At 40.3% G+C, this 22,174-nt stretch overlaps 1 long non-coding RNA gene across 1 annotated transcript; it reads left to right on the plus strand.

Moving 5' to 3' along the window:
* Positions 1-95: 95 nt before the first annotated feature.
* On the plus strand, positions 96-21,611 carry LOC140632289 (uncharacterized). The gene is made up of 4 exons (XR_012029811.1): positions 96-626; positions 8,440-8,593; positions 10,734-10,890; positions 17,703-21,611. It is a non-coding gene; the product is annotated as an uncharacterized lncRNA (long non-coding RNA).
* Positions 21,612-22,174: the final 563 nt, after the last annotated feature.

Consider the following 22,174-nt stretch of genomic DNA (forward strand, 5'->3'; position numbering starts at 1 on the left):
CGGCCCCACCCCTCCGCCGCCGCCGCCGCCGCTGTGCGCACGCGCGCTCTCCCCTGGTGGCGCGCGCTGCCCCCCTCCCACCCTTCCACGTCCTCTCCCGCTCCCACCCGCCGGCCCAGCGCCTGGAGCCTGCGCTGCCCACCCTGCAAAATGGCGGCGGCAGCCCTTGGCGGTGCTAGGTATGGAGGGCGAGCCGGTTGTAAGAGAGCCAGAGAGCTCGGTTCACCGTTCCCCATCACTTCGTGCCTCTCAGGCCTCCAGGCAGGCAGAGCCACCTCGGGATTTTGACTCACCCGAAGGCTTGGGTTCAGAGTTCATTGTTTCCTCAAAGTTAAAGCTTCAGGTGCCAGAGACCCCGGATAACCGAGTATTCCTTGTTGGGGAGAAAAGATGTGGCTGCTGTCCCGACTTATTCAACTGCTTTTATAGCCCTTTCCTTGCTGAGTAAACATCTCTGAAGTTGAAATCCCTCATCTTTTTGTCATCTGGGGGCCTAAGGGGGACTGAGTGAGCCTCTTCCAAATGAGCAGGGCAGGCGCCAAGCCTGGTTGATCTCTCCAGACGCGAGATTTTAAAAGGGCCACGTACCCGCAGTACTTCCCCGTGTAAGATCCCGTGAGGCAGATGTGAGTATCCCTTGTTTGGAGACGAGGAAACGGGCCAAGCGTCCAAATGAATGAAGCTATAGGACAGGATGCTCTAGCTCAAAGTCCAATGCTAACATCCCTCTAAGAGTTTGGAGGGATGTGCCTGGGTCCGGTTTCAGAGCAATGCAGTTTTCTGGAGATTATATATATATAATTTGTGTGTGTGTGTGTGTGTGAGTTAATTCATGAGAGATACAAAGAGAGGCAGAGACAGGCAGGGGGAGAAGCAGGCTCCCTGAGGGGAGCCTGATGCAGGACTCCATCCCTGGAGTCAATGCAGAGCTGAAGACCGACCCTCAACCACTAAGCCACCCAGGTGCCCCCAGGCAGTGCAGTTCCTAATTTTAACGTTGCTAAGACTGTTCTGGCCTGTGAAGAAAACAAACGATTTACAAGAAATGCATTGACCTCGATTAGACTGGAAGTGAGCCTGGAAATTAGTTCTAAACTAGCTACATCTTGACTGAGGATGCCCCTGCCCTGGAGCCCCCTGGGCACTGGAGGATTTTTAAGGATTCCCCTAATTATCTTGGAGAAATCCGTGAAACTAATATGTGAATGGGAACTAACTGTTCCCCACCCCCAACTGGAGAAGCGTCTTCACCAGTCCAGTTCTTGGATCTTTTGAGATGCAGAGTATGGCCAATTGCTAGAGAAAATCCTGAGACTTAAAAGGATATATAAGTAAAGAGCTGAGAAAGGCAGAGAAAAGGGAGAAGACTGCAGCAGAGGATTTGAGATTACTTAAAAATAAAATCTTAAAAAAAAAAAAACAGATTTGGGCATGAGAAACTCTTAGGAGGAGATACAGGAGAGTGGAGGATGAGAGAGGTTAGTATTCTTTGAGCCCATGGAAGTATGAGTTGGAACTACTTTGTACTTCTTTCTGGATTCTGGACCATGATTCAGATGCAGCTCTGCACAGAGCCTGAGCCATATGGGAACCATATCTCATGTTATATAAACAAATACATTTGTTTTCTAAATATCTTAAGCACCTAGTCTACATATTATCTCATGGGATCAAGCAGTTTTTAAAAATCGCATTTTATTCAGATTTACAAATGTAACGAATGCTCACTTTTTAAAATAAAATTATTTAGGCCTATACAAAGTGGAAAAGCAAAAGTGCCCCTCTTTCCATATTCCTATTCCTATACCCAAAAGTTAGTCACCATTAATAGTTGTGTGTGACTTTTTTTCCTTCCAGACTGTCTACCTACCTATCTATCTATATGGAGAGAGGAGGGTCTATTGTATCTTTTTTAATGTGGGTGATTCATATATTGTTCAAGCTATTTTTTTCAATTTACTTGCTTTATTCAAGAATATATTTTGGAGGGGTGCCAGAGTGGCTTAGTCAGTTAAGCGTCTGACTCTTGATCTCTTCTCAGGGTTGTAAGTTCAAGCCCCATGTTGGAAACTACTTAAAAACATATTTTCCCCCCTACATTAGTACATAATATGGACATGTTATAATTTACCTGTCCATTTCTCCATTGATGGACACTAAAATTATCTCCATAATTTTGCTATAAGAAATAATGTTTTAGGGGAGCCCAGGTGGCTCAGCGGTTTGGCGCTGCCTTCGGTCCAGGGCGTGATCTGAACACCTGGGATCGAGTCCCACATCAGGCTCCCTACATGGAGCCTGCTTCTCCCTCTGCCTGTGTCTCTGCTCTCTCTCTCTCTCTCTCTCTGTGTCTCTCATTAATAAATAAATAAAATCTTAAAAAAAAAAGAGAGAATGTTTTAGTAAATATTATGGACTGAATGTCTATGTCCCCCCCACATTCACGTTGAAGCCCTAACCCTCAATGTGATTGTATTTGGAGACGGAGCCTATGAGGAAGTGATAAAAGTTAAATGAGGTCATAAATATAAACCCTAATTTTATAGGGCTGGTGCTCTTAAAGAAGAGGAAGAGACATCAGAGTTTGTTGTCTCTCTCAGTTTGTTGTCTCTAGTAGGAGAAGGCAGCCATCTGCAAGCCAGAAGAGCACTCTTTCCAGGAACTGAATCAGCAGGCACCCTAACCCAGCCTCAAAAACTAAGAAATAAATTTCTGTTATTTAAGCCACCCAATGTGTGGTGTTTTGTTATGGCAGCTGGATCAGAGTGATACAGTAAGAATATTTGTACATATATCCTTATGGATGTCCAAAAGTACTTTCATAAATATATTCTAAGAAATGGACTTGCACAGTAAAAGGGCAGCTATTCGCTTACAAACATATACACATAACTGCATCTTTTTTATTGTTTATATAAATAGAGTCACACTTTATATATTATTGTCTTAGCCTGTTTGGGCTGTTGTAACAAAATACAGTACAGACTATGTAGCTTATAAACAACAGAAGTTTATTTCTCACTTTCCGGGGCCAGATTTTCAAGATCAGGGTGTCAGCGTGATCCGGTGAAGTTCTCCAAATCACAGACTTCTTGTCGTCTCCTCATGGTAGAAGAGGCAGGAAAGCTCTGTGGGATCCCTTTAATAAGCACACTAATTCCATTCATGAGGGCTCCATTTTTCTGACCTAATCACCTGCCAAAGGCCCCACCTTACTAATACTGTCACCAATGGGGATTAAGATTTCAACAGGAATTTTGTGGGGACATAAGCATTCAAAATATAGCAATTATTCCTCGACTTCCCTTCTTGATTTAATGTATCTTACCTATCTTTCCATTATATAATATTTGAAGCCCACTGCTTTCTTTCTCAGGGTTACTTAATAGTCCATAGGACATACATATTTGCTGTTGTTTTAATTCCAGATTTTATTTATTTCTTCATTTGTTAACACATTTTGTGATGGAAATTTTCAAACATCACAAAAATAGAATATTATGATGAATACCCATATACCTATCACTCAGCTTCAACAGTTATCAACATATAACTAATCTTGTTTCATATATACCCTCCCACTACTCATCTCCCCTCTACTGGATTGGGTTTTTTTTTGTTTTTGTTTTTGTTGTTGTTGTTGTTTTTAAAGATTTATTTATTTATTCATGAGAGACACACAGAGAGACACAGGCAGAGACACAGGCAGAGGGAGAAGCAGACTCCATGCAGGGAGCCCAGTGTGGGACTCCATCCCCAGTCTCCAGGATCAGGCCCTGGGCTGAAGGCGCTAAACCGCTGAGCCACCTGGGCTGCCCAATAATCACTAATATTATGAATTATCCAGTTCACATTTCCCTGATTGTTTCACGGTTGGTTTGTTTGAACAAGGATGCAAACAAGGTCTACACATTATGCAGTGAGACATGTTGTCACTTAACATATGCCTTTATCCCCTATATTTTTTATAAGTTAGTAGTCAGATCTATAGCTGCTAGGTCAAATGGTTAGTTGTTGCCACTAACTACATGTGGCTACCTGAATTTAAATGAGTTAAAATTAACTTAAATCTAAAAGTCAGCTTGTCAGTCTCACTGGCCAAGTGCTCAATACCCATGTATTGGATAGCACATAAAAACATTTCCATCACTGCAGAAAGTTCTGTTAGACAGCTCTGTTGTAGATGCTTTACCAAATTCATGTGCACCTTGACAAGAACACTTCATAGGTGGTAAGAATACTTCCTGTTGTGACAGGAGGCAAATAAAGTCTGGTTGTCTCTCTTTTTATGGTGTTATGTTCAGCTATTGTCAGCCTCATTCTTTCTTTAAGAGGTTCTCCATTCACCTAAGTTTTGTCTGATCCCTGCCTCTGTTCATTATTTTCTAATTTTGTCACCCCCTCTGCATTTATTAACTAGAATTTTCTCTAAAGGAGAATTTTCCCTTATCAACTATTTGGTTACCTGAAAAATAGTCCATAAATGATTGTATCTTTCCTTTCATTTACTTCCTTTCAGAATAATAGGCAGAACCGTACCTGCCTACAAAGATGACTAAGTTTTTTTTATTATTAACTTCTTGTATGCATGATTTTTAGCATAGTTAGTATTTCAGTTTTTTTCAATAATCTTTTTGGTACTCAAAAATTTTGGCAGTGAGATCCCCTTCAAGTTGGCTTTGATATCTTTCTGAAATGACATTGCTTTCTAGTATGATAGAATATTCTAGGCTTACCTTATACATTTCCTGTCCCTGAACTGAATTCAGTCATTTAAGGATCCTCCATTTCTTTAAGGATCCTGATCCCTTTAATGGGAATGGTATTAGAGATCATATTCTAGTGAAAGGTGCTTGCTGCTACTGAATTAGTTGCTTTTCTAGGACTTTCCAGTGGACAGAGCTAGGCAATATTTTCTTAGGTAAAAAGCAATATAGTATCTTCATTGTTTTGCTTGTCCTGTTTTCTTTTTTCCTCAGTGGTATATCTTGGATATCACTCCGTGGCACAGAATGTAGAGATTTTTCTTTCCACATCCCATTTTATAGCCACATAGTGTGGATATACTCTAGTTTATATAACCAGTTCCCTATTAATGGACGTTTACGTTGTTTCCTGTTGTGTGCTATTGCAGTTGGTTCATCAGTGAAGAGCCTTGTACATGCATCAGCTTGTTTTTCTCAGGTTTTGGCGGGATTATAAAGGGTCAGCTTGACTAGGCTGAACATCCCTCTATGTGGATAGTTAGGGTGGTTGACAAGAGATATTTTCACATGAAATTTGATGGGCAGAGGAAAAACAGCAGCCATTTTGGTTTTCACACCCAGAAGTTTGAGGCAGGTACTTTTGTGACTAACACACATGGTGGCTTACTTAGTGGCTCACTGGTTTGGCACGGGACAAAATCCATACCTATAGCTGCTCACCTCTCCTTGCATCATCGTTCAAATTCTACAGCTCCTAGGCCTTGTGGGTGTCTAGCTCAGTGACAAGGACACCACCTTCTATGAGACACCCAATTCCTCAAGGTTGGAAGCAGTGAGAACTGGCATCAGTTTTGGTGTGTCTTCATGGATTTCAGCTCATATTCATGGATGGCTTGTCCTTGTGCTCTCTCACTTTACATCCCTCTATGCTTCCTGACTGCCTGCTCTGCAAACTTTGAGTTGCAGTATTAGACATGAAGACTTACAGCTCCCACAATGCATATGATTTTTGCTAGATGTTGCTCATTCCCCTTTGTATGAGATGTAGAATTTTGTATTCCCACCAGCCTGTTTCCTCACAGTATCATCTATAGAACATGTTGCAGGACTTTGGGATTCTTGCCAATCTTATAGATAAGTAACATTGTTGTAGACTTAATTTGCACTTGTCTCGCACCCTATTTATTTAACTACTTCTCCATTATTGGACATTTGGGCTATTTTTAGACTGCTGTAGACTATAAAGTGATAAACATGCTTTGTTTTCAAGATTTTATTTTTTTGAGAGAGAGTATACACGTGAGCAGGGGGAGGGGCAGAGAGAGGGAAAGAGAGGATCTCAAGCAGACTCCCTTCTGAGTGCATGCAGAGCCCGATGCATGGCTCTGTCCCAAGACACTGAGATCATGACCTGAGCTGAAATTAAGAGTCAGACACTTGACCAACTAGGCCATCCAGGCACCCCAGATGATAAATATCCTTAAACATACATCTTGAAAATTAAAGCTCCAGGTCAATACCATAGCATTGTTTTATTGCTTTGTTTTTTTAAGAGATAAATGATACACAGTAAAATTCACCTTTTCTAGTGTACAGTTCTACAAGTTTTGACAAATATATATACAACTACTACTCCAACCAATATAGAGAAACAGTCTCATCACCTCAAAATCCTCCTTTTTGTAGTCAACCTCACTTCATCACCTCTAGCTCCTGGCAATCACTAAACTGTGTTTTCTCTCTATAGTTTTGCCTTTTCTAAATTGTCATATAAATGGAATCATACAGTACATGGGTTTTTGAGTCTAACTTCTTTCACTTAGCATAATAAATTTGGAGTTCATTCATGTATCAGTTTATTATGTTACTGCTAAGCAATATTCCATACTATATATACTGCAGTTTATCTGTTTATCAGATGAAGGATTTATGAGGATTTATTTTTTATAAGGTTAAACATACTATTACAGGGCAGAAATAGTGGAAGCTACATAGTTGATGGTGGTTATGTATTCATTTGGCCCTGATCTAGCCTGATCTAGCCAGGGCCAAATGAATACGTAGCCACCATCAGCTATGTAGCTTCCACTATTTCTGCCCTGTAATATATGTTTAACCTTATAAGAAAAGGCAGAACTGCTTTTCTAAGTATTTGTAGCAAGTTACATTTCAACAATCACTGTTTGAGAGTACCAATGGCTCCTCCTCCATGTCAGCAGTTGCCACTGTCAGTTCTTTTTTAACTGTAGCTTTACTGAGGTATAGTTGATATCAATAAACTTACATGTTTCAAGAGTATACAAACTAGATGGCATGCCTTGGAATTCAGAAACAGCTCATGTCCAACTGAGGGGAACTAAGTCCTTTCAGAGGAGGTGGCATTTGACCTGACTCCTGAAGCATCAATAGAGGGGAACCATGTTCTGGCAAGGAAAAGAAAATGAGCAAATAAATGAAGGGAGCACAGGGCTTGTAGGGGATCAGCAAGTTCTTCTTTTGCCCAAGGTTACAGTACACAAAATGATCCTTTCATTGGATAATGGCATTTAGAAATCAAGAGATGGGCAGCCCCGGTGGTGCAGCAGTTTATTGCCGCCTGCAGCCCAGGGCGTGATCCTGGAGACCCAGGATCAAGTCCCAGGTCGGGCTCCCTGCATGGACCCTGCTTCTCCCTCTGCCTGTGTCTCTGCCTCTTTCTGTCTCTCATGAATAAATAAATAAATAAAATATTTAAAAAAAGAAATCAAGAGATACGTGCTAGATGTATTTATTGGTAGTAGAAAATCATCTGTAAGTGTGTGTATATGTATGTGCATGTATTGTGTATATGTACACACACACACACACACACACACACACCATTAGCTCATATCTCTATTTCTAAACCTACACCATAGGTTTCATTCAGCCTTACCCTTTATTTTAACTGCTTTCTATGACAGTGAGAAACCTGGCTCTCACTATCCACAGTAACACTGTCGTTCAGGTGGCTGAGGGAGTTTCATGTTTTCTTTAGACATCATTGAGCACCAAAGCTCTTGTAGGACAACTTTGATGATTTACGAATTGAGCCATTTTGCCAGCACTGATATGGCTCTTGCGTCCACCACTCCATTCACATTCATTTTTGTTACAAATATTCCAAGGTGGGGGGTTCTTCTGAGTATTTAAGGTATTTAAGGCTGTATATTCAGTTTCATAATCATAAATTGTCCCAGCCCATGGTGGCTTCCATCTTGCATCACTACTGCTCTTCACAACATTCTTTTTAATTTAAATATTTTATGTATATCAAAACAGACTTTAGTATAATTATACTTCAGCTTAAGTTAATTAAAAATTATTTAAGATTGCCTCTTGGTCAAAAGAAATGATCAAGGAGTGCCTGGCTGGTTCAGTCTAGAGCATGCGCCTCTTGATCTTGGGTTCGTGAATTTGAGCCCCACATTAGGTATGGAGCCTACTTAAAAATAATAATAATAATAAAATAAATGATCAAACGTGGCAATTCTTTCAACTGAAACAATATAAACAAAGAAGTAGATTTTGAAAATATTTATGAGTTTGCTTCCATTAGAGCCAAGGGTATATATTTTCCTTTTGCCTAAGCTCCACATGGCTCACAGGGCATTGTTGAACAGATACATGCATAGTTTCTTATTTTCCCCTTCTTCATTACACTAAAGGTAGCGTACTATTGGCACTCCTTACACTTTGCTTTTTTCCATCCTAGAAATCGTCCCGTGTCAGTTCATAGAAAGATGAAGAAATGCTGAGAGGAGTGACCTCTGAAAGGTCAACCAGAGGGTACAATGCCCAACCTAGGCATTGTGCCATATCAGGGGCTATTTGTGAAGAAGTCATGAAAGTATCCCATGAGACCCCAGGTCAGCATTTGGGCATCTGCTACAGGAGGACCGTGATGCTAGATTAAACCACTACGATCAAGTTAGACCCCGCTTTTCTTCCTCCTGTCCCCCCTTTCCATCCTGACTCTGAGGTACCCAGAAGCAGCAGGAAGTGTAGAGAAATAATAGTGAACATAGTGAAAAATAGAAAAAAAAGACCACAGTTTCCTTCACTCCCACAGGTTTCAAGCCTACATGGACCTCAGAAGATTTTATCTATACCAGAAATTGAAGCTCTGACTTAAATGCACCTGGATTTTTAGCACTTGAAAGGAGACTATTCTAATACCTAACAGTGACAAAAAAATCTAAGTGGTCTCCTCAGCATACCACACAGATGGAGAATGGAGAATTGACCAAGTAGATTTAAAGAGTAGTGGTTAGAAAGAATAAAGCTATTTCCTGCTGTTCTCCTACCAAGTCCTGCCCACTAAATGTGCCACATTCACAAGAGAACCCAACTCAAACTAGCCAGGGAAAAAAGATATAAAGCAGCATTCAGCATTCAGCAGCATGATAATGCCTTATACCACTGCATAAGTGGTTTGAGTGCATGCAGTGACCGATTATCAAGGTCACTATGACTTAAATTCTCTCTGCTTCACCCTCATCAGCTCTGTTCATGGTTTGAATTCCCTCATAAGACCAATGCAGACAAACTTTCTGTTAATATCTGGGGCTGAGGGTTGAGAGGATAGAGACATTTTTCATCAAACTGTCAAAGAAAAGTCTAGGGATTTTCTCTAATTTAATTCTTAGGTCACAGGGTTCTCCTCACCCCCACATATGGCCTGTGAAATACTATGTGATGATTGGCTCAGGCCTAGGTTACCTGTTCATCTAGTCCCTGTGTGAGTGGAAATGGAAGGAGAATTACAGTGAAGGGTTTAGGCCCCTCAGAACCCATCCTGGAATTGAGGAAGGGGTCAGTCTTATCCAAGGCACATGGCTAGAAAATTCAGGATCCTCTGGTTCATCAAGTGAATATTGAAGAGGCAACTTCAGGATATGTTTTGGTCCAGTAGATATGTTTGTTGTTGGTTGAGTCTATTAATTTACTTTAAATAGTAATAATAGAATAAGTATTTCTTATTCTCTTTATTATAGAGAATCCCTATTTCTTTCTTTAATGTAAATATTTTTCTGTCTTCCTCACTTGAGTCAAGACTTCCTTCTGTTTGTTGTTCACTATCTATGTAGTGTTGGTGGGTTCTTCACAGGCTGCATCTCTGAAAAGACCTTTATTTTTTTTTAAAGATTTATTTATTCATTCATGATAGACACAGAGAGAGAGAGAGAGGCAGAGACACAGGCAGAGGAAGAAGCAGGCTCCATGCCGGGAGCCCAATACAGGACTCGATCCCGGGACTGCAGCATTGCGCCCTGGGCCAAAGGCAGGCGCTAATCTGCTTAGCCACCCAGGGATCCCCTGAAAAGAGCTTTATTAACCTGAACGCTCACAAATTCTTTGAAATGGTTTTTACCTAAGTGTCTATACAATTCCATTTTCTGAGACTCATCCTATATATAACCTTGACCTAGATTTTTAATGTCCAGATTTTCTATGTGCCAATCACTATATTAAATACTTCCTGTAAATCATCTCATTTAATTCTCATTACAACTCTATGGGGCTGGAACCATTTTAATCTCTGTATCAGTTTGCAAGGGTTGCTGTGATGAAGTGCCACAGACTGGGTGGCTTTAAGAACATAAATTTAGGGCACCTGGGTGGCTCAGTGGTTGAGCATCTGCCTTTGGCTCAGGTTGTGATCCTGGGGTTGTGGGATCGAATCCTGCATCAGGTTCCCCGTGGGGAGCCTGCTCTTCCCTCTGCCTATATATCTCTGCTTCTTTCTCTGTGTCTCCCATGAATAAACAAAATCTTTTTTAAAAACAACAGAAATTTACTGTCTTATGGTTGTGGAGGCAAGAAGTCTGAGATTGAGGTGTTGGCAGAGATGGTACCTGGCCTTTAGGAACATCTTGATCTAAAAAGAAAAAAGAAAAAAGAAATATCTTCATCTCTGCCTCCATCTTCATGTGTCATTCTCCCTATTGCATGTATATGTCCAAATATTCCCCCTCCCTTTTTTTAACATTTATGTATTTGTTTTAGAGACAGAGAAGGAGCAGAAGTAGGGCAGAAGGAGGGAATCTTCAAGTAGGCTCCCTGCTGAGCACCGAGCGCAACACAGGACTCAATCCCATGACCCATGAGATCATGACCTGAACTGAAACCAAGAGTTGGACACTTAATTGACTGAACCACCCAGGTACTCCCAAATACCCCTTTTTAGTAAGGACTTCAGTTGTGTTGAATTAGGGACCCACCCTACTCCAGTATAACCTCATTTTAAATTAACTAACTTTATCTGCAACAACCCTATTTCCAAATAAGGTCGTATTCTGAAGTATTGGGGGCTAAGACTTCAACATACGAATTTTGGGAGAATAACTCAACTCATAGCAATTGCCATTTTGCAGACGTGAAAATGGGATTAAACAGGTTAAGTAACTTCCCCAGACCCATAGCTAGTGAAAGGGAAAGACAGACCTTTGCTTCTCCTAAGCCATGAGTTTACCTCTGCTATTGGGCTGCCATCAGATCATCATTACCCAGCAGACTATGCTTTTTACAAAGGGAGTGGGACCATTTATCTCATCACTTCTCTCCTATGTTAAACTATTAGAAATAAAGAAAAATAATTTTATATAAGTGCATAAGATGGGTTAAAGATAATTGATCTATCAGAACTTACTGCCTCTTCCCTACCATCCTCCAATATTTTCAGTCTACCTGCCCAAAGAAGATTTTGAAAAACTTTTCTTTGAATTAAGAGATGTACTTCCCTGTATTTCACTTTGGCATTATCTGAAGAGACTTAATATTTGTTGAACTATATTTAATTGAAAACAGATGCCATGCAAAGACTATGCAATATAAGATTGGAAAGAGGAAGGAGAGAAGGAAATAGTAATCCACTACATTAGGATTATACTAAAGCAGCTCATGCTATTTGAATTCTTTATCTGTTTTCTAAGTCTGATAATTTTTTCCTGTTATTTTTTCTGGCCTACCATACAACATTAGAAGAATCAATGATACCACCTTCTAATTAACCCCTCTTTTAGAATATTACCTCTTTAAAAAATTATTATTTTCTTTTGGAGAAGGTGGTATAAGTAGAATTAGCAAAAAAACAATAGTATACTTAGAAACTATATATCTTCACTTTTTTTATTAGGAATTATTTAAATAGGTAATAAGGATTAGATCACTAAAGTTTAGGATCCACAAGAAATCAATATGTATAATAAAGGGAGAAATATTGCAGATCAGCATTTACAATTCTACTCCAACCTCCTAAGGTTGGGAGCAAGGCCCTGAGACAAGGCCCTGAGACAAAGATTCAAGTAAAGGTGATTGATTAGGAAGTCCTTCCAGGAAAAGTTGGCCAGGGTGTGGGCAAGTGGGTTGGGAAGGGAATGAAGCCAAGCCAGGGCATGATGCCTAGCCACAGAGGGGTAGTGTTAGCTCAGTTCCACAGGAGAGCTCTGGAAGGCTTCACTGTCCTGATTGGGGACAAGGGAGTTAGAGTATTTATACCTCTATGCCCTTCAGTGATTGGTTAAGGGCTGATATGTGTGTGTTGAGTGTGGGAGAGGGGAGTGAGAATTGTAAATTCCAAACACTTTTGGCCTGTGCCCAAAAGCACAGTGGTAGCAGCAATCGGGGCACCCCTTGGGCAAAAAGATAAAGGTGCTGACTGTTGTAAGAAAAGGCACATGGGAGCTGGGGTGCCCAAATATTATAAAGTAAACTGAGACTATGGGGAGAATATGGGTAATTTAAAAAAATATATATAGATAGATATGGATAATTTGCACTACTCTTATTTGTTTCACATTATTTTTGTTTGTTTGTTTGTTTGTTTTTTGTTTCACATTAGATCCAAACCAGTGATTCTTTGGGAAGGTAGATCATCACAATTTCTAGCCAAAGAAGTAAGAGGAGAGATAGTGAATGAGCTACAGCCCCTGCTTCTATAGTTGGTCCTGGGGCTATAGTTAATAGTTATCATCTCCTTCTACTACCCACCTGTTCCAGATTCCCCCTCACTTCAGCTAGTGCTTTCATTAGTCTGAATTGATTGCCTTTTGGGGCATTCTAGACCTTTACCCCAAGTGGCTTGAACCTCTGCTTACTGTGTGCTTGTCAGGCCATGGTTCCTGAATTGTCCATTCACAGTTAAAACCAGGCATGGCAGCCTCAAGAGATGCCCAACAGATTCCCTCAGTTACAGACGTGTTTCTCCCTTTCCCTGTTATGTCAAAGCAACTGTACATCCAATAGAAGGAAAAAGTTCAATTACACCTGACAATATAACTTTTTTCTTTGTCTGCTGATCTTCTGTCATGAGAAAGTCAAAGTGACCAAGTAGCAGAGTTTCAAGTTCAGTAGAACATTTATTGTCCCGTGATGGACAATAAATAAAAAGTCTTTGCACCTACTGTATCCCTCTCATCACAGGCCAGGACTTCTAGATGCACCTAACCTAAAGTTGCAGAGATGAAAAGGATAAAGTCCCTAAGAAGGCCACTGGAAATGGTGGACAGATGGCTACTCTTAACTACCATTCCTTGGCTCATGGACCGATGTATTCTATCTAATGGGAAAATAGCTCCATATATTAGGAATTTATATATATCACATCTGAAGGTCAGTACCCCATCCCTACAGAGTTATCGTCAGACCTAGCTGCATCTTGTAAAGGCCATTCCAATGTCCAATTGGTCTAGAATATGTCCATCAATACTCCTCTAGTACCATAAAGTGGGTCTCTTGATCCAAGGTGATATTATGTGGGATCTTGTGTTAACAACTCAAAGACTTACTTGGCAGGATAAGTAGAAAGGGTCTAATATTACCAAATCACCACCATCATCAGCTGATAGGATGGATCTTGGAGAATGACACTAGGTTATCATAAGTATAATCAGTGGTAACTTCTATTGCATTGCTGTTCCAAATATGGTTTCATTTCTGGAGTGAATGAACACATCCCCAGGACCTGCTGTTAAGCTGTTGGTCTGGAGAATGCTTTCGCCCCTTATACCTGTTAAGACCATGAGATATAGTTTGCTTTCAGCAGGCAGGGCTAGCAATATACTTCAACAATGTACCTCGGGGCTATATCAACTCTTAGGTTCTCTGTCATAATCTAGTCTGGAAGCACCTTGATTGCCTTTCTGTAGTACATTAAGCTGATTCATACATTGATGATATCATGCTGCTTAGAGCTGGTGTGCAGAAAGTAGCAACTACTCTAGGTATCTTGGTAAGACACTTGCATACCAGAGCATAGGAAACAAATCCCACAAAATTTCAGTGGTCTGCCACTTTGGTGAAATTCTAGGAGTCTAGTATTCTCGGACATCTCTAGATATCCCTTCAAACATGAAGAACAAATTTCTGTATCAATCTCCTTCTAACACCAAGAAAGAAGCACAGTGCTGAGTAAGCCTCTTTGGATGTGGCAGGCAACATAATAACATTTGGCCATGCTGTCCTAACATATTTACTGAATGACCCAGGCTCCCAGATTTTGGTAGGGCTCAGAATAAGGAAGAGCTCTACAGCAAGTCCAGGCTGTGATGCTGCTCCACCATCGGGCAACATGACCCAGAAGATCCAATGGTGCTTAAAGTATCTGTGGAACATAGGGATGCTATATGGAGACTTTGGCAAGCTCCCATAGATGACTCATGACTCAGACACTTAGGATTTAGAGGTGAGGTTCTTTCATCCTCTACAGATAACTGTTCTTTTGAGAATGGCTTGCTCTGGGGACACCTGGGTGGCTCAGCGTTTTAGTGCCTGCCTTCAGCCCAGGGCATGGTTCTGGAGTCCTGGGATAGAGTCCCGCATCGGGCTCCCTGCATGGAGCCTGCTTCTCCCTCTGCCTGTGTCTCTGCCTCTCTCTCTCTCTCTCTATGGGTCTCTCATGAATAAATAAATAAAATCTTTTTAAAAAAGAGAGAGAATGAAAAAAAAAAAAAAAAAGAGAGAGAATGGCTTGCTCTGGGCAGTAGTGGCAACTAAATATTTGACTATAGGTCACCAAGTTACCAAGTGTTGTCTCACTCATCCAATCATAAAGTTTGACATGCACAGCAACACTTCATTTTCAGATGGAAGTGGTCTGTATGAGCTCAGGCTCAGGTAAATATTCAGAAGACACAGGTGAATTTGATGAGCAAGGGACCCAGGTGCCTATGATCCTCTGCTCACATCATTGCTCTTTTCTCTCAATCTGCACTATGGCAGATTATATTTCCAAAGAAGACCACAGTAATATGTCTTATTCTATGTACTTTTATAGAACCTTAACACTCCCCCTTCAAGAAGTGGAGTCTATGTACCCTCCCCTTGAACCTATGCCTTGACCAATAGAATTAAGGCAGAAGTAATGCTATATGACTCCCAAGGCTCTTGGAACACTCTGGCTTGGAACCTAGCCACTGTGAGCAAGGTGCCTACTTGGAGAGGAACAGAGGCCTAGCCTACAGTCCTGGCTACAACTCAGCCAACAATCAGCACCAAATGGCCAGCCATGTGATTGAGCCAAATTGAAAGTCCATCCTCGGGCAGCCCTGGTGGCGCAGTGGTTTAGCGCCGCCTACAGCCCAGGGCGTGATCCTGGAGACCCTGGATCGAGTCCCACATCGGGCTCTCTGTATGATGCCTGCTTCTCCCTCTGCCTGTGTATCTGCCTCTCTCTCTCTCTGACTCTATGAATAAATAAATAAAAATCTTAAAAAAAAAAAGTCCATCCTCCAGACTAACCCATTCAAACATGGAATACAGATGAGCTAGCCATGCTGAAAGCTCAAATAGCAGATTCACAAGCAAAATAAATTATCATTGTCATTTAAGTCACTAAGTTTTGGAGTGCTTAATTACATACAATAGGTAACTGATACACTCAGGTATGGCTCTAAAGGACTATGAAGAAAGGACATCCTCTTAGCAGGCAGAACTCTAAAAAGTACACCAGGTCATTCATCCTGCCTAGAAAAAGAGGTGGCCAGGGGGACAGATCTACCAAGATTCTTGGGTATTTGTCTGGCTGATTGTTTGGCTGGATGGTCAGGAACTTGAAAGGAGCAGGATTAGAAAATCAGCGCCAAGGAGGTCTGAGGAATAGGTATATGGGCAGAGCTTTCCGAATGGGCACAGGATATGAAGATATTTGTATTTTATGTGAATGCTTACCAAAGAACAACCTCAGCAAGAAGAATCTCAGTCATCATATGGGCAAGATGACCTGTTCTGCCAACATCAGTCAGCCTCTTTCTCCCATGACCCCATCCCTGCTCAAAGCTTATGGAGAAAAAATGGCCAAAGTGGCAGAAATGGAGGTTATACATGGTCATGGAAACATGGACTTTTACAGCCCCACCTGCCAATGGCAAATATCAACAATGAGCTTCCAGTGTGGCCCCATTCCCCCAAGGGATCAGCCAGTCATAAGATGTTAGATTATTTTTATTAGATCATTTCCATATTAGAAGGGATAGCATGTTGTTCTCACTGGAGGAGACACCTAACTTTGTATATAGACTCGACTATCCTGTCTACAATGCTTCTGTCAAAACCAACTTCCATGGACTTAACAGACTTTTTCACTGTCATAGTGTTCCATAATGCATTCTTTTGATAAAGGAACTTTTTGGCAAACGAAGTGACATGGTGGATCAATGCCAGTGGAACTCTCTGGTTCTATGTTTGTCATCATCTGGCCTCATTGAATGGTGGGATGGCCTTATGAAGACTCAGTTACATTCTCAGCTAAATGGTAACTTGTTGGGCTGGAGTAATGTTCTCCATTATGCAGTATTTGCACTAAACCAAAGGCTAATATATAGCCAGGATTTGTGGAAGTCAAGGAGTGAAAACAAGAATGGTTAATCATGAGAAGAACCACTTCCATTTCCACCCCTAGTGATCCCTATCAATTTTCTTGCTTCCCCTTCCCTTAATATTGCTGGTTTAGAGGTATTAGTTCCCAAGGAAAGAAGCCTTCCACCAGAGGTTATAGCAATGATTTCATTAAACTGGAAATTGAGACTGCTACTTGACCATCATGGACTCCTAAGGCAAAAAGTAGGAGTTTTTATACTGACTAGGTAAGTGATTTTAACTATCAAAGGGAAATTGGGTCTCTAGTACATAGTGTGAGTGAGGAGGACTACGTGTGGAATGCAGTCATTTCCCTGGGATGCATCTTAGTTTTGTGTCCTACTGATAAAACTAAACGAAAAACTACCACAACTCAATAATTCAGTATTTAAATGACAGAGTATCAAAGGTGGAGCATGACTCAGCTAGAGGAAGTAATCCTTTGCAAAAAAGATGGGTCTTTATATACTGTTTTTGAGAGGCAGTTAGCATTCTTTTTATTGTATGAGGGATACTTGCAACATGTTAGCCAGAAGCATGATTTTGCTGTTGTCTTTATTTGGAAGATAAATATAGATAATAGAGGTAGGGTGAACTATGGTGGTTTTGTAGGATGCCAGCCTGGCTAAACTGGAACTATGACACCTGGAATTCCTTTCCCTTAACTCTTAGTTTAAGGTTGATCACAAGAAAAGTATGCCTGAAATTTGGAAGGTAAGGGCAAAATCATAGGCATCAAGGGCTTAAAGATCAGTATAGGAGGGCCCCAGGTGCTACTGCAATGCATTTACCTTGTCCCTCATCTGCTGGCTCCTCTTCATTTTCCTCTGCGTCCTGGGCCAGGTGCATGGCAAGGGCACCAGCTTCCTCTGCAGGCTATCCATGGCATGAAGGTTAGAGGCTCTGAAAAACAGATGTGGGTTCCATCATGTCTTCCTGTGTTCCAGTGTGTCCTCATTCTCTCCTGCTTCACAGTTTTTATTTCCCACTTCTAGCCCTGTTGACCTATAGCAACTTTAGCCCAACATGATACACAAAGATTTTCATAGACTTCTTCATTGGCTGTCCTTTGTGGTCCTTGGCTAATGACTTCTCTCTATTCCTCTAACTGTTCTCTTCTAGATTTTTGCTGCCCCAACTGACTCTAACCTGAACCTGATGCTGAACCTCCAAATTTCTGTAAAAAACAAGACAAAGGTACAAACTAGAATCACTTATGCTAAGCCCCACATCACCAAACCAAGAATTAATTTAGTTACAGTTACAGCTCTCCCAGAAATAGAATGTTTATAAGCCAGTCAATTGGGGCACCTCGGTGGCTCAGTGGTTGAGTGTCTGCCTTTAGTTCAGGACATGATCCCAGGGTCCTGGGATGAGTACCATGTCAGGCTCCCCTCGGAGAGCCTGCTCCTCCCTCTGTCTATGTCTCTACTTCTCTCTCTGTGTCTCTCATGAATAAATATTTTTTTTTTTAAAAAAACAGTCAATTAGGAATCTCCTAATCAGTACTAGTTAGACAATCTGCCCAATAGACCCCTGCTATCCCCTAAAGCAAAGTAACTTTGCAAAAACCAACCCCCTTTTTTGCTTAATATAACTTCCTTGCTCCTGCTCCCTTTACCTATGAGTCTTTCATTTTGAATAGCTCCTATCTGCTAGGTTGGATGCTGCCCAATTTTAATAGATTTTTGCTTAAATAAACTTAAAATTTTTTTCATATGCCTCAATTTATTTTTAATACTTTATTAATTTTGTTAAGTAACTCTGTGCCCAATGTGGGGCTTGAATTTATGGCCCCAAGATCAAGAGTCCCATACTCTGTTGGCTGAGTTAGCCAGATGCCCCTATTTTTTTAAATACTTTAAATACACTTAAATTTAAAAAAAATATTTTTGAAATTCAGATTTTACTGGATGTCCTATATTTTTATTTGCTAAATCTGGTAGTGTTAATTGAGGAATAACAGACAGTGATGTTTGTTATTATATATAGAATTTTATATATATACTTGGTCTTTCATTCTGCCAAAAAAAAGAAAAAAGAGAGATAGCCTGGGGTACAGATCTACAGTGATTTATAATTAGTGGCTAACTGGTAGAGTTAAACAAATCATCAGTTTTGATCCTTAATGAAATACTAGATTCAGTTCATGATCTCAAGGAACATCCCTATAATTAGGAGAAATGCTGAGAATCTTTATGGTGGAGGGACCAGGGCCACACCACCTGAACCCACTGATCAATCTTAGATTCTCTGAAAGAGGGGTAACAGGCAATGTGATGCAATAGAAAGTGCACAATGGTGCTCATGAACTCCTATTGTCGATAAAATTCAGTCTCATCAGGTCTTTAGAACAGCTACCAGTTTTCAGAAAATATAGGTATAGTAGAACAAGTTAGATGATATCAAGAATTAGCAGTCAACCAACTACATAATGTGAAACATTCTACACTTAAAAAAAAAAATCTTGGTTTCTCCAATAAATCAAAGCACAAAAAAGAAAGGTGGGGCCTGTGTCGAATAAAAGAAACTCATGAGACCACACAACTATGTTTGGATTCAAAATCAAACAAACCAGTTGCAAAACATCTGTGAATATTGACCAGTATTGGATATCTCATGAGTATTGAAAAAAATGAGATTGATCCACAATCACAAGTTTTATACATAATTCTATTTTGTTTTCCTTCCTCTCTCTTACTACATTACATAGAGCAAGTTCAAATATTTAATACAGAGTTTATTGCTTAGCTCTTAGGTTACAGGGTATCAATATATGGTTATACTGGAAGAGGAATGAACATCACTTAGAGATGGATGCACTGAAGTTTGGGTTTCTTTTTGGGGATAAGCTCATTTTTGTTTGTATGAGATATGAGTTCATTAAGAAAGTTTGTTGGTTCTGGCTATTATTTTTGCTTGGAAGATTTATTGGCAGAAGATTTTATACAAATGCTGTATTGCTGTATTGACAGAAGATTTTTTACAAATGCTGTATTGCCAAATGGTGGATTGTAGTAGATATTACAGATTGGCTCATTCAGCTCCATTCAACCATTTTGTGTCATAGCTTGCTGCCTGCTAAAAAATGGAAAGCAAAAATACTGCATTTCCCAGGCTTTCTTACAGCTGGAGTTTTTAAGATGACCTACCTTCAATCTAGCAGTGTGCCCACATGAAATGTGGACAGTAAGAATCAGTATTATAAGACACAAACCATAATTCTTCTGCTTCTGCTAGCAAGAAAGATCATAGAGGCATTTGGACTTTCCATGGCATTTGTAGGAAAAGACCCAGGGTCTAATTCCAGTTTTTTGGGGGTGGAGAGGGATCCATTTTAATAGTGTTAAATCATGAGAAAGTCACTATGAACCCAGCGCTTGCAGTTGTTGTGACAACTTTCTTATTCCCAACTTTCCAAAGATGGCAGAGGTGCCTACCTTGGTGAGCCAATTCCACACTGTGGTTCTAGAGTTCATTCCTGGGAGCTCAATCAACTCTTCCAAATCTTGTAATTTTATAATAACTAGTAATAAATCTTGGCTTCTAGCTAGAGTAGATTATGTTATCTGCAATGGCACCTTGACCCATACAATTGGTAATACCTTGAGGGTTCAAGGAAACAGGCCCTTTCACATCCCACTGATTAGAATGAAAGTTGATACAATCAAGTTTTTTGTGCCTTTAAAACTCGTATCCTTTGATCCTATTATTTACTTTTAGAGATATATCCTAAGGAAATAATCAAAGATGCACTCAAAGCTTTGCAGCACATACAATGACAATATTTGGCAGTTGTTAAAAATAAGGTTTTAAACCATAGTGAATGACAGGGAAAAATATTCATGATGTCATGCAAAATGAAAAAGGCAGTTTATATATATACGTATTTCAGCATTACAGGTGAAATGACACAATGCTTTGAATTTGTTTGAAGATACTTAATAAAAAAAAAAAAAGAAGCCAGTAAAGGGAGAGAGATGAAATATAATTGACAAAACGTTGATAATTATTGAAGCCAGGTGTTGAGCAGATGGAGAGTCATTATAGTTTTCTCTCCTATTTTTATGTATGTTTAAGAATTTCCATCCTATAAACTTTAAAAGTTTAAAAAGAGGGCAGCCCGGGTGGCTCAGCAGTTTAGCGCTGCCTTCAGCCCAGGGCCTGATCCTGGAGACCTAGGATCGAGTCCCATGTCAGGCTCCCTGCATAGAGCCTGCTTCTCCCTCTGCCTGTGTCTCTGCCCCCTTCTCTCTCTCTGTGTGTCTCTCATGAATAAATAAATAAAGTATTTTTAAAAAATAAAAATAAATAAAAATTTAAAAAGAAAACAAAACAGAAAATAAATTGCATGCTTAGTATGTGCTCACTTTTATAGTGATATTGATACGCACATGTATACATAAAGAAGAGATTAAAAGATCAGTGGTTGTTAGAGATTAGGCAAGAGAAAGAGATGAATAGAATAGATGGATCACAGAGGATTTCCAGGGCTATTTTTATATATCAAACTATTCTGTATGATACTATCATGGTAGATACACGACATCATACATTTGTCAAACCCACAGACTTGTAAAACACCAAGACCTTAATATAAACTATGAACTGTGGTTGACAATGATGTCTCAATGTAGACTCACTGGTTGTAAGAAATGCATCACTCTGGTAGAGGATGTTGATAATGGGGGGAGGCCTGGATATGGAGGGGGTGGGGAGTATACGGGAAATCTCCTACTTCATTTTGTTATGTATCTTCTGCTTCATTTTGTTATGAACCTAAAACTGCTCTAAAAATTAACTCTATTTTAAAAAATACATCCAATGATTAACAGAAGTTATCTCTGGGTGATAGGATTAGCCTGATGTTTATTTTTTGGATTGTCGATGTGTTATCAAAATGCATATAGGAGCACCTGGCTGGCTCAGTGGTTGAGTGTCTGCCTTTGGCTCAGGGCATGATCCCGAGGTCCTGGGATCAAGTCCTGCATTAGACTCCCCGCAGAGAGCCTGCTTCTCCTTCTGCCTATGTCTCTGCCTCTCTGTGCATGTCTCTCATGAATAAATAAATAAAATCTTTTTAAAAATGCATATTATGAATTTATATATTAATGAGTTCTGTTTAAATTAAATTAACCAAGATAATTTAGAAGATACCTTGATTGGCAAGTATGCCATATTTTGATTGGCAGGTTCAGTTGGTAAACACTAGTGGTCCAAGGGGCCACATAGGTCTCTCAGAACAAGGAAAAAATTACCCTTAGCAAGTGAGAGTAGAAAGATCCCACACAGGAGAGCACAGGTGAGCTACACGAAGATGTGAAATATATCATGAGATGGCTTGTAAGCAGACTGTTGGGCTTGGCGGCAATCCAGTTCCACTCTAAGAAACTATAACCAGCATACAATTTCAGAGAACAAAGAAGGAATGTATTTATCCCTTAGAAACCTAAAACCAGTCCCTTATTCCCTACCTGGCCTGATGGAGGCTGTGTGAATCAAAAGGGATCCTATCATACCTAGATAAGAGGTGGACAGGAAAATGTAAATTGGTGTTGCCCTCTCTCCACGTAGGTCTGCCTACCTGGAAAGTA

The sequence above is a fragment of the Canis lupus genome, chromosome 4, assembly GCF_048164855.1.
Source record: "Canis lupus baileyi chromosome 4, mCanLup2.hap1, whole genome shotgun sequence".
NCBI lineage: Eukaryota > Metazoa > Chordata > Mammalia > Carnivora > Canidae > Canis > Canis lupus.